General features: G+C 39.8%; 1 pseudogene; it reads right to left on the reverse strand.

The window, feature by feature from the left end:
- The window catches only part of LOC129530190 (zinc finger protein 717-like), a 78,223-nt pseudogene extending 74,342 nt beyond the window's left edge, over window positions 1-3,881 (reverse strand).
- Window positions 3,882-21,025: the final 17,144 nt, after the last annotated feature.

The following is a 21,025-nucleotide window of genomic DNA, read 5'->3' on the forward strand; positions in this document are numbered from 1 at the left end:
CTGATTCGTGAATCGTTTATTGCTCAATTAAACCCCTTTAAAGTTTTTCTTTTAACAGAACTAACACAGAAGAATTTCCAGATCATGAACAGACGTTTTGTAATACCCAACCTTGTATTAACATGAATAGACTCTTCCTTAGATAGCTAACCTTGTTTTTAATATGAATAGACTCTCCCTTAGCTGAGAAAAGCAGACAAACTCCATCTGGCTCCTTCATTTACAAGACATCAAGGGCTCCTTACCCACGCCCTTTCCTCAAGGACTTTAACTTGTGCAAGCTGATTTTCAACATATCAAAGAGTGCAATTAACTGATAAAGTGCTGAGACAAGCGATGTCCACAGTTCCCAGCAAATTACTCAGAGATAGTATCATAAACCCCCAACATTTGTCCATCAGATAATGCCCAGAGCCCCCTCACCTATCACTTTGTGGTGAATTTAAAGCCCCTGCACCTGGAACAGTTTGTTTTCCTGTAACCATCAGTCTTTTTAACTTTTTTGTCATTTTTTTCTTCTGTAAAGTTGCTGCAGCTAGAATCCCCTCTCCCCTCTCTAAACCAAAGTATAAAAGAAAATCTATTCCCTTCTTCAGGGCCAAGAGAATTTTGTGCATTAGCTGTCTCTCGGTCACTGGCTAATAAAGGACACCTGAATTCGTCTCAAAGTGTGGCGTTTCTCTTTAACTCACTCAGGTATGACAGTTTCAACTATGGTAGAAGACTCTAGTAAGGCAAATACAGTCCCCCTAAATTTGACTATTATTTAGGTTAATGGCAAGTTTAGAAGAAATAAGTTAAGACTACACAGAGTGGGCTAAAGTGCAAATAAACACTGGAAATATTTCCCAGAAAATATGACTTTGAACAGGCTGCTGCACACCCTGCATGTAGAGATAAACTAAGAAAAAGGTGTGGAGAGTTATTTAAGGACCTATGGTTAACTCAGTCCTCAAGATGTCCCAGGTTTCATCCATGAATCAAGGAGGACACCCCAAAAGCTGTTTGGGACCACACTCTTTGAGCAAGGAGCATGCTTTACGATGGAATCTGTGCTTTAGCGGCAGATGACCATTTCCACTGCACAACAATACAAGTGTTTACTTCCAGGCTGGTGTGAAATATGTTCCAGCACATAATCTATGTCACCAATGAAGGTGGTGGTTCAGACTTGGTGCACACAAGTTTTCCTGTCCCACAAGAACACAGCATGCTCTCTTCTCGGATTCCATTCCAATCACGTAAAAAATATGACTGCCTTTTTTGTCTCAGCATCAGAAAGATCAGAGGAAAATTTGCACTCAACTTAGACAACTCTAAGCTCTTATAACCTGCCTATATCTACAGGTCAGTTTTATCTTATTTATGTATATTTCCTTCAACTTGAGTTTTACTTATTTCTACTTTTTCTTTTTAATCCACAGACACTCATAAACTCAGAAAATACAGTGTAAAACAAAGTGAAGAACAAATAAACAACTCACCAGAGATTTATTCGTTTCCTGTTGCTCTTGGAAACACCCAGAGGACACTGGAAATATAGCTGGGATAGAAGGAAATGACGTGGATTAAGGAGAGAACTGGTGTGGTGTGGTCCCAGATTCTTCTGCCCAACACTCTAGACACATTACCTGGGAAAGCCCTCCTCCCTCCTGAAAAAGAAAAACTTCCACATGGGAGAAGAGTCCTTCATGCCTCATTAGGGGCAGCAAAGACTCAAGTTAAGATAAGATACATCTATAAGTACATTAATTGGTAGACATTAATTAGATAGATTAATTAGGTAGATGCACAACTTATTTTTGAATAAAAATATGTATTACCTACTAATTTAGTAACAATATTATCTAAAGATATAATCTAATAGTTTAATACAAAGAAACATTATAAGTCCACTAAAATAAATGTTATAGCAATATACTGGGCTGTATTAACTATTTTCCTATTAATATGTGGATTCCACAAATAACTTCGTATGAGTGTTCCCATGACAGTACATCTTGCTTTTCTATACCTGAACATCATGGAAACTGCATCTTGCAAACCAGCAATTTTGGCCTACAGTTACGTTTTTTAAAATGTACATAATATGTACTTCCTGCAGTACACCATTCTACTCATGTTTCCCAATAACACCTTTCCTTCTATCCAAGCCCTCATATTATGCTCTGACAATAAATCGGGCTTTTCCATCTGACTTGTCCAGTGAATGGACAATGGAAAATGTGATGCAAATATCCATTGGTTCTTCCCTTTTTGGACACAGTCAAATTGTGAAGAGGTCTGGAGCTACCCTGTTGGAGACACAGGGCCTAGCCAAGGGTCACCACAAACCACCAGATTGTGAAGGAAACTATCTTAAACCAACCAGACTCAGTCAAGGCACCAGGTGACTAAGGCCTTTTTGTGATCCAGGCAACACAAATATATCAACTACCCAGCTAAACCCACCACACCAAAATGCAGATCCACAGAACTTCAAACAAATAAAATGGTGGTTGTTTTTTATAAGCCAGTAAGGTTTAATTATTTCCTTAAACAGCAAGTATTAACTGTTACACCTAAGTGAACAGAATTCACTTCTGTGTTTTTAACAAAATTACGTAGGGGGAGAAAATCTTAAATTACAAATCAAATACAATCAATAGAACTTCACAATCTAATGCTAAATTTGGTGATGGACTAGGTTTAATATATCTCAGATGCTGGAAAAAATGAGCTAAAGTTGAAGGAATGGGACTGTGTTTGGAGAGTATATTAATCTTCTCAAGTATGACAGGTCACTACTGTACCCCAGAGCACACTTTCAGGCCCCTTCAAATAAGGAATATTTCCTAAGTCCTTGCCTGTTCTTCTCAGCTGAATTTACCTCAACCTTCTGAAAGTTCGTCCAAACCTTCTACTATCACCTAGTCTTTGCAAATCTTGTGCATTCTAGCGAGTAGAATTAATATTTCCTGAGCGAGGAAAACTGGGATCTTCACCTGTGACCTTTTTTCCTCCTCTGAAGCACCAGTGAGAGGTTAGACCAGATGGCTGTTCTTTCAAGTGCACTTCTTATTCATAGGGAACCCTCCCTTTCAAACTTTGTAACACACAGTTAAGACTGAAGTACCCTGAAGACTGACGACCATCATCCATTACACCATCTCCCTCGCGCAATCAGTGAGTTCTTCCCTGGAAACTAGGTCTCATATAAACTTCTGTAAATGCGACCCAGGAGGACTAGGCAGGTCACACAGTGAAGGAGGGAACCAGAAACTTCACTTGCTAAAGAGACACCAGGAAACCCAACTAATACAAACGCCAAGTTTAAGACTAGAGGCGCACGCATTTCGCACTACTCCTCTGGGAATGGGGAACATCTCCCGAGAACTGTGTGTTAGCACCGGGACACATGGGCAAACTGAGCGACATGCGGGTTGGTAATCGGGTCCCTCAGCAGCAGGACAGGAGCTTGGCCTGCAGACTCTGGGCCCAGGGCCACCGGCCTCGCCTACCCGCTCCTGCACCTCTAGAACCAGCTTCACTGCCAGGACCCCACGCCTGTCCTCCCAGCCCCCACCAGGGTCCGCGGCCCACACCTGCACTTCAGGCCCTGCCCGCCGGCGATGCACCCATGCGTCTGCTCCCACAACTAGGGAGCACTGGTCTGGACCCCCAGGATCTCCCGAGGCCCACGGGTTCCTCTTCGCCCTCGCACCGACCTGCAGGGACATAGAACAAAGCCACAAGCCGTCCCAGCTACAGGACCGCCTCTGGGTGCCCCACTTCCGGAGGAAAATGGCGGAGTGGGCGGGGCGGCGCAAGTGCAGAGAGAAAAGCTGGTTCCCAAGGTCCTTGATGGTAACATCATTGGAAGGTGACACTACATTTCCCATGAGGCTCTGCGATCCCCCGTTAGGAACCTACGCAGGACATTCTGTTTTGCCCAGAAGTTGAGCTCAGTTACCCAGACACCCGGACTTAATGGATCAGGACTGGTCCCAACCCAGGTGACACAGATGTGGCATTCTGGTTCTTTATTAAACCCTGGTTTCACAGCCTGGGACATTGTGAAAATAATGGAGAAATTTCAATAGAGGCCAATTGGTCTATGCTATTAATGAGTAACTTTTTTTTTTTTTTTGGAGACGGAGTCTCACTCTGCCGCCCAGGCTGGAATGCAATGGTGCAATCTCGGCTCACTGCAACCTCCGCTTCCCGGGTTCAAGCGATTCCCCTGCCTCAGCCTCCTGAGTAGCTGGGATTACAGGCATGCGCCACCACACTCGCCTAGTTTTTGTATTTTTAGTAGAGACGGGTTTTCACCATGTTGGTCAGGCTGGTCTCCAACTCCTAACCTCGCGAGCCGCCCTCCTCGGCCTCCCAAAGTGCTGGGATTACAGGCGTGAGCCACTGCTCCCAGCCCTCAAGTCTATTTTTAATGGATGCATTCAAAAGCATGAAAAAAATCATGTCTCTATTTTACTTTAAAATTTTAAAAACACAACTAATGAATATGGTAATTCTCTTCCAATCTGTTGTCTTTTCTCTCACTAAACTAATTTGTGAGCCTTCTATTTACACAGTTAGAAAATATGCTCTAGTGCATATACTAGGATAAAATAACAGGGTCATAAGACAGGTGCACTCCATAATCTTTGTGACAACTTACACTTCCAGTGTCTGATAAATATTTGCCTGCAAACTCCCACGTTTCATCCATCCATCAATCAATCAGATCTACCTATCTATCTTTATTTATTTATTGTGAGAAAGACCTGAAATTTGCCTTTCCTTCCCTGATTTCTGCCACAAACTAGGCAAGGGGTTCTGCCTAGGTGTTTCTCAGAGCTCCAGCTACCACTGAGGTTCCTAACAGGGAAACGCAGGCTTGAATGCTCAGGGTTGATGTGGGAGTGCGTGTGAAACAGGGGTGGGGTGAAAGGGCAGTGACGTTTGTAGGTGGGCCGATGGGGGTGTGAAGGGCTTTCAGGTAAGAGGCACACAGGAAACTGGGAGAGGCAGCAAAAGCAGCTCACGCCTCAGATCACCAGAAGATGCTCCCCCAGTGCCATGACAGTTTGCCAATGCCATGGCACCATGGGAAGTCCCCACCCCTTGCCATAGAAACAGCTGGAAGTTGCTGCCCATTTCTAGCTATTTCTGAATAACCTGCCCCTTAATTAGCATGCCATTAAAAGTGAATTATAAAAATGACTACAAGTCACCCCTAGGCTGCTGCTCTGGGAGCACAACCCACGGAGGTCTCCCTGCCCTGCCGGAGTGGACGCAGGGCTGTAACAATGCCAATGCCTCCGTAGAGCTGCTTTCTTCCACCACAAGCTTGCTTTTGGATTTCTTCCTGAGCGATGCCAAGAACCTGCCCTCCCTCAGTGTGACTCTTGCCTAAAACCTAACCTTGGTATTCTCTTTTCCTAAGCATGCCCTAACTTGTTCTTTCATCTCCTCTGATCTTGCAATTGGTCCTCAGTGACTCTATTCTGCAGATCCAGAAAACTCAACCTTAATCTTCCCAGAGCCCTGTTGTCTCCAATATTGGAATCTCTAGCCTTGTTTTCTCAGACGCCTAGATTACAGGCCTCTCTCTTGAACACCTATTGGTATGGTATCTGGGGATCCTTTAAATACACGGTGATTGGCAGGGGTTACATAGCGGAAATCAGTGCCTGACAATTCGCCTTGCAGGATATGGACTGTCATTCCCTCTATTGGTGGGCCTCAGTCTCTTATCCATAAAAGTAGAGATTGTAATACTCATTTGAATTGCAGATACCTCAACCCGAACCCACGTAATATAATGTAAAAGCCAAGAATGCAACCCCTTTCCTCACCCCGTGAAGGTAAAGCCCTCAGAGCCAAGGGAAGAAGGCTGAGGGATGGTATCTGTGTGTTTCCAATGCTAACCATGTATTGTAGTTTTTAGTGTTCAAGTTTAAGCTTCCCCAGCTTTAATTCTATTGTAACAAGATTTATTTTTGTAATTCCATTTTTGGATTCTTGATTTCTTGGTAAATAAATACAGTTATTTTTGTATACCAATCTTAGATAGTGTTACATTCTTAAATTTGTTCATGAGTCCTAATACTTTTTAGTAAATTTCTTACGATTTTCTAAATGCAAGATCATGTCATCTGTGCATAAAGACAACTGTAGTTCTTCCTTTCCGATCTAGATGCCGTTTATTTATTTACGTTGCCAAGTTGTCCCAGCTACCACTGTTATCAAGTAAAAGGGTCTCACTGCCCAAAGCACAAGAAGCTGGTACCATGACACTGAGTTTTTGAGAAAAGAAAAACTTTAAAGTCAAACCAAAACCTATGGGGTACAGGCCGGGCGCAGTGGCTCATGCCTGTAATCCCAGCACTTTGGAAGGCTGAGGTGGGCGGATCACAGGGTCAGGAGATTAAGACCATCTTGGCTAACATGGTGAAACCCCATCTCTACTAAAAATACAAAAAACAAAAATTAGCCGGGCGTGAAGGTGGGTGCCTGTAGTACCAGATTCTTGGGAGGCTGAGGCGGGAGAATGGTGTGAACCTGAGAGGCAGAGCTTGCAGTGAGCCGAGATCGCGTCACTGCACTCCAGCCTGGGCAACAGAGCTAGACTCCGCCTCAAAAAAAAAAAAATAGCTATGTGATACAGTAAAAACAGTACTACAGTACTAAGAGGTAAGTTTATAGAAAAAAGCACCTACATCAAAAAAAGTAGAAAAGCTTCAAATAAACAACCTAATAATGCATCTTAACTAATTAGAAAAGCAAGAGCAAACCAAAACCAAAATTAGTAGAAGGAAACATAGCAAATATCAGAGCAGAAATAAATGAAATTGAAATTTAAAAATATACAATATCAATGAAATGAAAAGTTAATATTTTTTAAAAGACCAACAAAGTCAACAAACATTTAACCAGACTAAGAAAAAAGAGAGAAGACTCAAATACATAAAACCAGAGATTAAGAAGGAGACACTATAACTGATACTGCGGAAATTCAAAGAATCATTAGAAACTATTATGACCGACTATATTCCAATAAATTGAAAAACCTGGAAGAAATGGCTGGGCACCGTGGCTCATGCCTGTAATCCCAACACTTTGGGAAGCCAAGGCAGTTGATCACCTGAGGTCAGGAGTTCAAGACCAGCCTGGCCAACATGGTGAAACCCCATCTCTACTAAAACTACAAAAATTAGCCAGGCATGGTGGCATGCACCTGTACTCCCAGCTACTCCAGAGGCTGAGGCAGGAAAATCACTTGAACCTGGGAGGCAGAGGTTGCAGTGAGCTGAGATTGTACCACGCTGAAGCCTGGGTGACAGAGCAAGACTCCGTCTCAAAAAAAAAAAAAAAAACCTAGAAGAAATGGATAAATGAAATTGAAGCATAATAAAACATCTCCTAGCAAAGAAAAGCCTGGATTCAATGGCTTCACTGGCTTCACTGATGAATTTTACCAAACATTGAAGGCAGAATTACTATCAATCCTACTCAAACTATTCCAAAAAAACAGAGAAGGCTGTAGTATTTCCAAACTCATCCTATGAAAAAGATCATTCATCATGTCTAAGTGGGATTTATCCCGAGGCTGCCAACATGGTTCAACATATGCAAATCAATGAATGTGACACATCATATCAACAGAATGAAGGACAAAAACCATATGATAATTTCAATTGATGCTGAAAAGCATTTAGTAAAATTCAACATCCCTGTGATAAAAAGAAACCCTCAAAAAAACTAGATATAGAAGGAACATAACACAACTCAATAAAAACCATATGCAACAGACCCATAGCCAGTATCATCCTGAACAGGGAAAAGCTGAAAGCCTTTCTTCTAAGATCTGGAACAACACTTCCAACACTGTTACTCAACATAGTACTGGAAGTCCTAGCTAGAGCAATTCAGACAAGAGAAAAACAATAAAAGGGATCCAAATTGGAAAGAAGAAAAATTATTACTGTTTTCTTGTTTGCAGATGATTTGATCTTATATTTGGAAAAACCTAAGGACTCCACCAAAAAACTATTAGAACTGATCAACAAATTCAGAGTCACAGGATACAAAATCAAATTACAAAAGTCAGTAGCATTTCTAAATGACAAAAATGAACAATCTAAAGAAGAAAATCAAGAATGTAATCCCATTTACAATAACTACAAATAAAATAAAATATCTGGGAATAAACATAACAGAAGAAGTGAAAGATCTCTACAATGAAAACTATAAAACATCGATGCAAAAAAATTAAAGAGGACACCAAAAGAAAAAAAAAAGGAAAGATAGTCCATGTTGATTGATCGGAAGAGTAAATATTATTAAAATACCCATACTTCACAAAGCAATCTACAGATTCAATGCAATCCCTATTGAAATACTAATAACACTCTTCACAGAAATAGGAAAAAAACCTAAAATTTATACGAAACCGTAAAACAGCCAGAATACCAAAAGCCATCCTGAGAAAAAGGAACAATACTGGAAGAATCACATCACCTGACTTTAAATTATAGTACAGAGCAATTGTAAACAAAACAGCATGGTACTGGCATAAAACAGACACATAGACCAATGGAACAGAATAGAGAACCCAGAAATAAATCCATACATTTACAATTAACTCATTTTCAATGAAGGTGCCAAGAATATACATGGGGGAGATGACAGTCTCTTCAACAAATTGTGCTGGGAAAACTAGATATTCATTGGCAGATTTTTTTTTTTTTTTTTTTGAGATGGAGTCTAGCTCTGTTGCTCAGGCTGGAGTGCAGTGGCGCGATCTGGGCTCACTGCAAGCTCCACCCCCAGGTTCACACCATTCTCCTCCTCAGCCTCCCAAGTAGCTGGGAGTACAGGCACCTGCCACCACGCCTGACTGATTTATTTTTTTGTATTTTTATTAGAGACGGAGTTTCACCATGTTAGCCAGGATGGTCTCAATCTCCTGCCCCCATGATCTGACCACCTTGGCCTCCCAAAGTCATTGGCAGAATAATGAAACTAGAACTCTCTCTTGCACTATATACAAAAATTAAATCCAAGTGGGTTAAAGACTTAAATCAAAGACATGAAACTACTGAAAGAAAACATTAGGGAAACTCTCCAGGAAATTGGTCTTGGCACAGATTTCTTGAGTAATACTCCAAAAGCTCAGGCAAAAGAAGCTAAAATGAACAAGTGGTATCACATCAAGGTCAGAAGTTTCTGCATAGTAAAGAAAACAATGGGCAAAGTGAAAAGACAATCCACAGAGTGGAAGAAAATATTTGCAAACTATATATCTGACAAGGGATTAATAACCAGAATATATAAGGAGCTCAAACAACTCTATAAGAAAAAACTAACAATCCAATTATTTAAATGGGCAAAAGATCTGAACAGACATTTCTCAAAAGAAGGCACACAGGTCAGGCGCAGTGGCTCACACCTGTAATTCCAGCACTTTGGGGAGCCAAGACGGGTGGGCGACTTGAGCCCAGGAGTTCAAGACCAACCTGAACAACATAGCAAATAATTTTAAAAACTACCTGGGCATGGTGATGCATGCCTGTGGTCCCAGCTACTCAGGAGGCTGAGGTGGGAGGATTGCTTGAACCCTGTCAGTCAACACTACATTAAGCCATGATCATACCACTGCACTCCATCCTGGGTGACAGAGTGAGACGCTGTCTCAAAAAATGAGCAAAAACAAAAAAGAAGATATATAAATGTCAAATAAGTATATGAAAAGAAGCTCAATATCATTGATCATCAGAGAAATTGAAATCAAAACTACAATAAGATATCATCTTACCCCATTAAAATGGCTTTTATGCAAAAGACAGGCAATAACAAATGCTTGCAAGAATGTGGGGAAAAGGGAACACTCTTACTCTGTTGGTGGGAATGTAAATTAGTATATTCACTATGGAGAAAAATATGGAGGTCCCTCAAAAAATTAAAAATAGAACTATCATATGATCCAGCAATCCCACTGCTGGGTATATACCCAAGAGAGGGAAAATTAGTATATCAAAGAGATATCTGCATTCCCATATTTATGTCAGCATTATTCATAATAGCCAAGATTTGGAAGCAACCTAAGTGTGCATCAACAGATGAAGGGATAAAGAAAATGTAGTACATATACATAATAGAGTACTCTTCAGCCATGAAAAAGAATAAGATTCTGTCATTTGCAACAACATGGATGGAACTAGAAGACATTATGTTAAGTACAATGAGCCAGGCACAGAAAGACAGACTTTACATGTTCTCACTCATTTGTGGGAGCTAAAAATTAAGACAATTGAACTCATCAAGATAGAGAGTAGACTGAGAGTTCCCAGAGGCTGGGAAGAGTAGCGGTGTTATGGGATCTTTGGGGTGTTACTTTTCTGGACAGAAACCTCTATGGCTGGTGGCACCTTTGCCCGAGTTTTGCTGGGCCCCGCACACTCAGCCTGGCAGGCTGTGCTCAGCTCATGTTACCACGTTGGATCCCATGCCTGCCAAGGGAGACTGCGTGGAGTGGCAAGGGGTGTGTGAGTGAGCATGGGGTCTGGCCACTGTGCAGTCAGATCTGCTGGCTGCTGCAGTGGGGCAGGTGGCTCCAGGTGCCAACATGGGCGCCAGCTCTCCACAAGGCTGTGGCTGGACCACGGGCACCTCAAGCAGCTTCCATAGCTGGCACACTGGGAACACAGTGGCACCCAGAATCTTGAAGATATCAGGAACCAAAAGGCCCCAAACAAGGAATCACAGCCCTGGCTTGGGGAGCTCCCAGGTCTGGGCTCCCCAAAGGGCCACAGCTCTTCTTTCCTTCTCTTTTGTCCACAATGTGGTGAGCAAGAGGCATGTATCAGCCCTGTTTGTGTTACAGCTCTTTCAGCCTCTTCCCTAGGATTTGTTATAATTAATTCCCAATATCGTCTTATTTTTTTACATGTGTTTCAAGTTCAGAAGATGTATGGATCTAAACACAACATGATGTGTTATCTAGCTGCCATATGAGTTTCTCCCTGTTTCACCACTATGTAGCCTAAAGTTATTCCGTCATCCATGACTATCCTGGCTAAAGAGTCTGAAGATCTTTATTTGGTAGCTATGGCTTCAGCTAGTTCACTTGCTAAGTTACCTAGAGTGGTTGACAGATTTCTAATTATATGTTCATGAGAGGTTACTCCCCACCATTGCAAGAGACTTCTGCCAAACATAGGCCAAAATTCATCTGTTTGGTTTACAGGTACGGTTTGTCTAATCCTGGAAAATAATTTCGATGAACTACTTCAGCGTTCAGAAACATTGGAGTTATAAATAGAAAGAGGAAGAGCCACATAACCTAATAGACAATTACCTCTCATATGCCAGTGGTCAACACATTCATAAGACCACGTGTGCTTGATCCAGGGACCACACATGGTCCCTGATGGATTCTGAAATTTAAGGCTTTGGTTTACTGGTAACAGAGACAGGTTAAAGTACATGTCTTCAGTCTTGAGTAGAGTGTAATCAGTCTGATTTCTTTTTTTCTTTAATGAGACAAACATCAGGTAAAGACCTTGACAAGAAGGAATAGAAATCCCGAGATTCTATAATCATAATAATCGAATTGTAATTGCTAGTTTAAGTAGTCCTTCAAAAATACATCTCATTCCTGACAGGATAAAACAAGTTTTATAAAATATATTATATCTGGGTTCACGAGGGAACACTTGGAGCCAGGAAATGATTCAGGATTCAGCCCAAATTATAGGCAAATAATAAAAACTTGGAAAAAATGATGAGGGGTGGAATCTAATAGCATATGTCACAGTTTTCTTTTGGAACATAAATTTTCTCTCTCTAGTCCATCATTTTATCAAAGACAAATCATAGTAGGACAAATTTCTGTGCAAAATAAGTTTTAGTCTTATCACACCTGGCCTGATTATTTGCATAAAGTGCAGCAAGAATATTTATTGACCATATAGGCTTCTTAAAATTGGCTTTGTTGGAATTTTTTGATAAGGAATCTTAGACTTTTAAAAGCCTTGAGGCTAGCCAAGTCAAAGATTTGCATCAGATTGTGTCTGTAATACTTTTTTTTAACCTACATTTTTAAATTATACTTTAAGTTGTGGGGTACACGTGGAAAATGCACAGGTTTGTTACATAGGTATACATGTGCTGTGGTGGTTTGCTGCACCCATCAACCCATCACCTATATTAGGTATTTGTCCTAATGCTTTCCCTCCCCACGCCCCCACCCCCCAACACGCCTCAGTGTGTGATGTTCCCCTCCTTGTGTCCTTGTGTTCTCGTTGTTCAGCTCCCACTTATGAGTGAGAACATGTGGTGTTTTGTTTGCTGTTCTTGTGTTAGTTTGCTGAGAATGACAGTTTCTAGCTTCATCCATGTCCCTACAAAGGACATGAACTCATCCTCTTTTATGGCTGCATAGTATTCCATGGTGTATATGTGCCACATTTTCTTTATCCAGTCTACAATTGATGGGCATTTGGGGTAGTTCCAAGTCTTTGCTATTGTGAACAGTCCTTCAATAAACATACGTGTGCATGTGTCTTTATGGTAGAATGATTTATAATCCTTTGGGAATATACCCAGTAATGAGATTGCTGGGCCAAATGGTATTTCTAGTTCTAGATCCTTGAGGAATAGCCACACTGTCTTCCACAATGGTTGAACTAATTTACACTCCCACCAACAGTGTAAAAGCATTCCTATTTCTCCACACCCTCTCCAGTATCAGTTGTTTCCTGACTTTTTAATGATCACCATTCTAACTGGCATGAGATGGTATCTCATTGTGGTTTTGATTTGCATTTCTCTAATGACTAGTGATGATGAGCTTTTTTTCATATGTTTGTTGGTTGCATAATTGTCCTCTTTTAAGAAGTGTCTGTTCACATCCTTTGCCCACTTTTTGATGGGATTGTTCTTTCTTGTAAATTTGTTTAAGTTCTTTGTAGATTCTGGATATTAGCCCTTTGTCAGATGGATAGATTGCAAAAATTTTCTCCCATTTTGTAGGTTGCCCATTCACTCTCATAGTTTCTTTTGCTGTCCAGAAGCTCTTTAGTTTAATTAGGTCCCATTTGTCAATTTTGTTTTTTTTGCCATTGTTTTTGGTGTTTTAGTCATGAAGTCTTTGCCCATGCCTATGTCCTGAATGGTATTGCCTATGTTTTCCTCTAGGGTTTTTATGGCTTTAGGTATTAAGTTTAAGTCTTTAATCCATCTTGAGTTAATTTTTATATAAGGTGTAAGGAATGGATCCAGTTTCAGCTTTCTGCCTAAGGCTAGCCAGTTTTCCCAACACCATTTATTAAATAGGGAATCCTTTCCCCAGTGCTTGTTTTTCTCAGGTTTGTCAAAGATCAGATGGTTGTAGATATGTGGTGCTATTTCTGAGGGTTCTGTTCTGTTCCTTTGATCTATATATCTGTTTTGGTTACCGTTGCCTTGTATTATAGTTTGAAGTCAGGTAGCATGATGCTTCCAGCTTTGTTCTTTTTGCTTAGGATTGTCTTGGCTATTCGGGCTCTTTTTTGATTCCATATGAAATTTAAAATACATTTTTCCAATTCCGTGGAGAAAGTCAATGGTAGTTTAATGGGGATAGCAGTGAATCTATACATTACTTTGGGTAGTATGGCCATTTTCATGATATTGATTCTTCCTATCGATGACCATGGAATGTTTTTCCATTTGTTTGTGTCCTCTCTTTTTCCTTGAGGAGTGGTTTGTAGTTCTCCTTGAAGAGGTCCTTCACATCCTTGTAAGTTGTATTCCTAGGTATTTCATTCTTGTTGTAGCAATGGTGAATGGGATTTCACTCATAGTTTGGCTCTCTGTTTGTCTGTTATTGGTGAATAAGAAAGCTTGTGATTTTTGCACATTGATTTTGTATCCTGAAACTTTGCTGAAGTTGCTTATCAGCTTAAGGAGATTTTGGGCTGAGACGATGGGGTTTTCTAAATATATAATCATGTCATCTGCAAACAGAGACAATTTGACTTCTTCTTTTCCTAATTGAATACGCTTTATTTCTTTCTCTTGCCTGACTACCCTGGCCAGAACTTCCAACACTATGTGGAATAGGATTAGTGAGAGAGGGCATCCTTGTCTTGTGCTGATTTTCAAAGGGAATGCTTCCAGTTTATGCACATTCAGTATGTTATTGGCTGTGGGTTTGTCATAAATAGCACTTAATATTTTGAGATATGTTCCATCAATACCAGTTTATTGAGAGTTTTTAGCATAAAGGGCTGTTGAATTTTGTCAAAGGCCTTTTCTGCATCTATTGAGATAATCATGTAGTTTTCGTCATTGATTCCGTTTATGTGATGGATTACATTTATTGATTTGCATGTTGAACCAGCCTTGCATCCCAGGGATGAAGTCAACTTGGTCATGGTGGACAAGATTTTTGATGTGCTGCTGGATTCAGTTTTCCAGTATTTTATTCAGGATTTCTTCATTGATGTTCATCAATGATATTGGCCTAAAATTTTCTTTTTTTGTTGTGTCCCTGCCAGGTTTTGGTATCAAGATGATCCTGGCCTCATAAAATGAATTAGGGAGGATTCTCTCTTTTTCTATTGTTTGGAATAGTTTCAGAAGGAATGGTACCAGGTGCTCTTTGTACCTCTGGTAGAATTTGGCTGTGAATCCGTCTGGTACTGGACATTTTTTCTTTGGTAGGCTATTGATTAATGCCTCAATTTCAGAACTTGTTATTGGTCTGTTCAGGAATTTGACTTCTTCCTGGTTTAGTCTTGGTAGTATTCTCTGATGATAATTTGTATTTCTGTGGGATCAGTGGTGATATCCCCTTAATCATTTTTTATTGCATCTATTTGATTCTTCTCTCTTTTCGTATTTATTAGTTTGGCTAGTAGTCTGTTGTTGTTGATCTTTTCAAAAAACCGGCTCCTGGATTCGTTGATTTTTTGAAGAGTTTTTCGTGTCTCTATCTCCTTCAATTCTGCTCTGATCTTATTTATGTCTTGTCTTCTGCTAGCTTTTGAATTTGCTTGTTCTTCCTTCTCTAGTTCTTTTAATTTTGATGTTAAGGTGTCAATTTTAGATCTTTCCTGCTTTCTCTTGTGGGCATTTAGTGCTATAAATTTCCCTTTACACACTGCTTTAAAAGTGTCCCAGAGATTCTGGTACGTTGTGTCTTTGTTCTCATTGGTTTTGAAGAACATCTTTATTTCTGCCTACATTTCGTTATTTACCCAGTAGTCATTCAGGAGCAAGTTGCCCAGTTTCCATGTAGTTGTGAGGTTTTGAGTGAGTTTCTTAATCCTGTATACTAATTTGAATACATTGTGGTCTGAGAGACTGTTTGTTATGATTTCCATTATTTTGCATTTCCTGAGGAGTGTTTTACTTCCAATTATGTGGTCAATTTTTGAATAAGTGCAATGTAGTGCTGAGAAGAAGGTACATTCTGTTGATTTGGGGTTGAGAGTTCTGTAGATATCTTTTAGGTCCACTTGGTCCAGAGCTGAGTTCAATTCCTGGATATTCTTGTTAATTTTCTGTCTCATCTATCTAATATTGATAGTGAAGTGTTAAAGTCTCCCACTATTATTGTGTGGGAGTCTAAGTCCCTTTGTAGGTCTTTAAGAACTTGCTTTATGAATCTGAGTGCTCCTGTATTGGGTGCATATATGTCTAAGATAGTTAGCTCTTCTTGTTGCATTGATCCCTTTACCATTATGTAATGCCCTTCTTTGTCTCTTTTTATCTTTGTTGGCTTAAGATCTGTTTTATCAGAAACTAGGATTGCAACCCCTGCTTTTTGTTGCTTTCCACTTGCTTGTTAAATGTTCCTTCATCCCTTTATTATGAGCCTATATGTATGAGATGAGTCTCCTGAATACAGCACATTGATGGGTCTTGACTCTTTATCCAATTTGCCAGTCTGTGTCTTTCAATTGGGGGCATTTAGCTCATTTACATTTAAGGTTAATATTGTTATGTGTGAATTTGATCCTGTCATTATCATACTAGCTGGTTATTTTGCTCATTAGTTGAGGCAGTTTTTTCATAGTGTCAATGGTCTTTATAATTTGGTATGTTTTTGCAGTGGCTGTTACCAGTTATTCCTCTCCATGTTTAGTGCTTCCTTCAGGAGCTCTTGTAAGGCAGCCCTGGTGGTGACAATATCTCTCAGCATTTGCTTGTAAAGGATTTTATTTCTCCTTCAACTATGAAGCTTAGTTTGGCTGGATATGAAATTCTTGCTTGAAAATTTTTTTCTTTAGGAATGTTGTATATTGGCCCCCACTCTCTTCTGGCTTGTAAGCTTTCTGCCAAGAGATCCACTGTTAGTCTGGTGGGCTTCCCTTTGTGGGTAACTCAACCTTTCTCTCTGGCTGCCTTTAATATTTTCTCCTTCATTTCAACCTTGGTGAATCTGATGATTTTGTGTTTTGGGGTTGCTATTCTTGAGGAGTATCTTAGTGGTGTTCTCCGTATTTCCTGAAGTTGAATGTTGGCCTGTCTTGCTAGGCTGGGGAAGTTCTCCTGGATAATATCCTGCAGAGTGTTTTCCAACTTGGTTCCATTCTCTCTGTCACTTTCAGGTACAACAATCAAACGTAGATTCAGTCTTTTAACATAGTCCTCTATTTCTTGGAGGCTTTCTTCATTTCTTTTCACTTTTTTTTCCTCTAATCTTGTCTTCTTGCTTTATTTCATTGAGTTGATCTTCAATCTCTGATATCCTTTCTCCTGCTTGATTGATTCAGTTATTGATACTTGTGTATGCTTCAGAAAGTTCCTGTGCTGGGTTTTTCAGCTCCATCAGGTCATTTATATTCTTCTCTAAACTGGTTATTCTAGTTAACAATTCGTCTAACCTTTTTTTTTCAGGCTCTTAACTTCCTTGCATTGGGTTAGAACATGCTCCTTTAGCTCGGAGGAATTTGTTATTACCCTCCTTCTGAAGCCTACTTCTGTCAATTCGTCAAACTCATTGTCTGTCCAGTTTTGTTCCCTTGCTAGTGGGGAGTTGTGATCTTCTGGAGGACAAGAGGCATTCTGGCTTTTGGAGTTTTCAGCATTTTTGCACTGGTTTCTCCCCATCTTTGTGGATTTATTTACCTTTGGTCTTTGATGTTGGTGATGTCGATACTATTCCTTTCTGTTTGTTAGTTTTCCTTCTAACAGTCAGGTCTCTCTGCTGCAGGTTTGCTCGAGTTTGCTGGAGGTCCACTCCAGACCCTGTTTGCATGGGTATCACCAGTGGAGGCTTAGTTGGAAATGCATGAACCACCTGCCTTCTGTGTTGATCTCACTGGGTGCTGCAGGCCGGAGCTGTTCCTACTCAGACATCTTGCCAGCTCTCCTGTAATACTTTAATGAATGGGTGTAGTCCTCTCTTCTCAAGGTCCCCAAATATCTTGAGGTTCCTGGGCCCGTCAGAAAGTGACATTCTTTACTTCTTACCACAAGGACAGCAACTTTGTAAAGGACCCTTGTAGACAGGACATCAAGCCAGTCATTCTAAGGGGCTTTGTATTGGTGCTATAAAGTCAACCTCAATTCCTTAAAGTGGTCTGGTTGTATCTGCCGTTCGAGTTAAAGCCTTGATAAAACAAACAGTGTCTCCAATTGAATCCTGTTACCAAAAACAGATTCTTATTGAAATTATGCAAATAATTATATTGCCATAATTTAAGAATGCTCATGAATGGCTTCTGAATTCTGGAGAAATCAGCTAGAGAGACAGATAAAAGGCTCAAATTTTTGTTCACAATGTAGTTTATCTAATGTATTGTAAGTTAAAAATAGCTGAAAAGAAAAAAAATTCGTGACGTTGGAAAACAAAACATAAAGAGAATCAACAATGTTTCCAATGGAAGGGCCATGAATAAAATCTTTTCCTTCTTTTATAAGTTCAGTCCCATGTAACTAAATCTTGTTCTGCTTGATTTCAAATAGCAATTCTCATTCAGTTTTTTGTGTTTTGCTTGATTTCAATTGGAAATTCTCATTCAGCTTTTTAAAGTCCTGGAAGATTTTCCTAGTCCAATTGTATGATCCCCAAAGTTATCTGAAACCATATTTAAGAGAACTTGTCAGAGTCCTTTCCATTAAAAGCAATTTAGATGATAGCTGATTATAAAGGCTTTTTTTTTTTTTTGAGTCATGATCTGGCTGTATCACTCAGGATGGAGTGCAGTGGCATGATCTTGGTTCACCACAATCTATCCCTCCCAAACTCAAGCCATACTCCTACCTCAGCCTCCGAAGTAGCTGGGACCATAGGCATGCACCATCATGCCAGGCTAATTTTTGTATTTTTGTGGATACAGGATTTTACCATGTTTCCAAGGCTGCTTTCAAACTTCTGAGTTTAAGCAATTCACCTACCTCGGCCTTGCAAAATGCTGGGATTTTTACACGCGTGAGCCACTGTGCCCTGCACCACGCCCAGCACCATGCCCTGCACGGCCTCCAGCACTGCGCCCGGCCTGTAAAAGTTTTCAGAGAAGAACTTTAAACAATCACCGTGGATGACAAACCTTAGAATTGCCTTTGGTTAAAATCCAGTGGAAGTTCTCAAATGGTGAGAAAATTTAGTTATTTGTATTATTATGTAGCATTTTAAGATAACAGCCAGAATCATGACTGATGGCAACACATCAGATCCATCAGACTTCCACAAATTTTATGTAATCTTTAGAATATGTATATTAATAATATATCTATACACATACAACTTTAGAAAATATTTAACATCATCAAAATTGTGACTGATACCATATTAGATTTTTATAATTTATATAACATTTAAAACATTTATATTAATAACATACTTATAAATGCAACCAAAAGAAGATTTAGGCCAGGAACAGTGGCTCATGCCTGTAATCCCAACACTTTCAGAGGCCAAGTTGGACAGATCATCAGAGGTCAGGAGTTCGACACATGCCTGGCCAACATGGAGAAATCTTGTCTCTACTAAAAATACAAAATTAGCCGGGTGTGGTGGCACGTGTCTGTAGTCCCAGCTACTTGGGAAGTTGAGGCAGGAGAATTGCTTGAACCTTGGGGCAGAGGTTGCAGTGAATCTAGATGATGCCACTGCACTCCAGCCTGGTTGACAAAGCAAGATTCTGTCTCAGAGAAAAAAAAAGAAGATTTAGTGTTACTTATCTTTTGGCAATGCTTCCCATACAATGTTATCAACTAAGTTTTAGCAAAGATGCCAAAAAATTGAAAACATTTGACCAAAACAGAAAGACAGTTTATTGTTTTTCATTTTATTATTTTTTTGAGACAGGGTCTCACCCTGTTGCTCAGGCTGGAGTGCAGTGGTGAAATCATGGCTCACTGCAGCCTCAACCTCCCAGGCCCAGGTGATCCTCCACCTTAGTCTCCCAAGTAGCCAGGACTATGAGCACGTGCTACCACACCTAGCTAGCTTTTGTATTTTCAGTAGAGATGGGGTTTTGCCATTTTGCCCAGGCTGGACTTGAACTCCTGGGCTCAAGTGATTCATCCACCTTGGCCTCCCAAAGGGCTGGAATTACAGACATGAGCCGCTGCACACAGCCACATGTCATTTTTAAATAACAGTCATTCATTTAATTAGCATGACAACCAAAATACATCAAAAGCAACATAGAAGGTTACATGGATGTGAAAACTGAAAAACCCTCAGTTTTCCCAAGTAATTAAAAAAACAATAAAGGCAACACATGGATTATCTTGATAAAACCTAAAATCTTCATTACAGGCCAGTCATTTAAAGGGTAAAAGCTCCTATGGCATAATTGTGTCTTCTTATGGGAAGCTAATTTAAATCACTTGGAAGTCAAACCCGATAACAAGAGACTTGAATTTAATTAGACATGGAAAGAGTGTGTCCAGGGTCATAAGTGAGCATAATATTACAGAGGAATGTAAACAGGAAAACCAGAACATAGAGCATTGGGGATCCATAGCTCTCAATGATAACATGGAAGTTTCCTGGTTATATGAAGTAATTAAGACATATTTAAAAGCCAAGAGTACAAAATTAGACCTGATGAAAAAGCTGAAAGAGTTATCATCCCAGCCAAGCAGGAAACCCAAGCCTTTTATTCCTTCTCAAGAAGGAACAGGAGACAATGATGTGATCTGTGAGTCATGTGTAACATGAAAGTACAGGAAAAGTTGAACTTCTGATATACCAATCTGAAAAGTTTTTATAGTAACAGATCTCAGGATTAAAAGTCAATATTTATTATCTCTTATTATGAGCAAATAAATACATTAAGAAAACCTTGTTGTTTTAACCAAAATTTTTAGTTTTTTATCACTATGTTTTTAATATTACAGCTAATTTAAATAAACTTTATAAACAGTCTATCTGATCTCAATCAGTTTTGACCTCGAGGTAAGATTTACATAAACTTTTAATAAACTTGTAAAATTTTTTCCATCTTTTCTAACTTTTTATACACATTTAGTTTTATCTATCTTTTTTATTCCTTCAATTTAAAATAATCCTTAAAAATCTCTAAGCGAATTTACTTTCTCTGAAACAAAAACCGGTATACATTTTGCATACAGAATTGTTTCTTTTGTATCTAGTCATCTTAATCACATATATCTACCAAGATATTAACACTTAGTAACCCTTATTTTAATAAAAAACCTAGGAAGCAAGAAATCTTGAATTGTCATATAGCAGTATCTTACATATGAGAATAATTTCATAATTTAGAATTATGTGTTCCTAAAACATTTTTTTTAAGATGGATTTTCACTCTTGTTGCCCAGGCTGGAGTGCAATGGTGTGATCTCAGCTCACTGCAACCTCCGACCCCCAGATTCAAGCAATTCTCCTGCCTCAGGCTCCCGAGTAGCTGGGATTACAGGAACACACCACCACACCTGGCTAATTTTTTGTATTTTTTAGTAGAGATGGGGTTTCACCATGTTGATCAGGCTGGTCTTGCGCTCCTGACCTAGGGTGAGCCACCCGCCTTGGCCTCCCAAAGTGTTGGGATTACTGGTGTGAGCCACGGTGCCT

This window comes from Gorilla gorilla, chromosome Y (genome assembly GCF_029281585.2).
Source record: "Gorilla gorilla gorilla isolate KB3781 chromosome Y, NHGRI_mGorGor1-v2.1_pri, whole genome shotgun sequence".
Classification (NCBI taxonomy): Eukaryota; Metazoa; Chordata; class Mammalia; order Primates; family Hominidae; genus Gorilla; species Gorilla gorilla.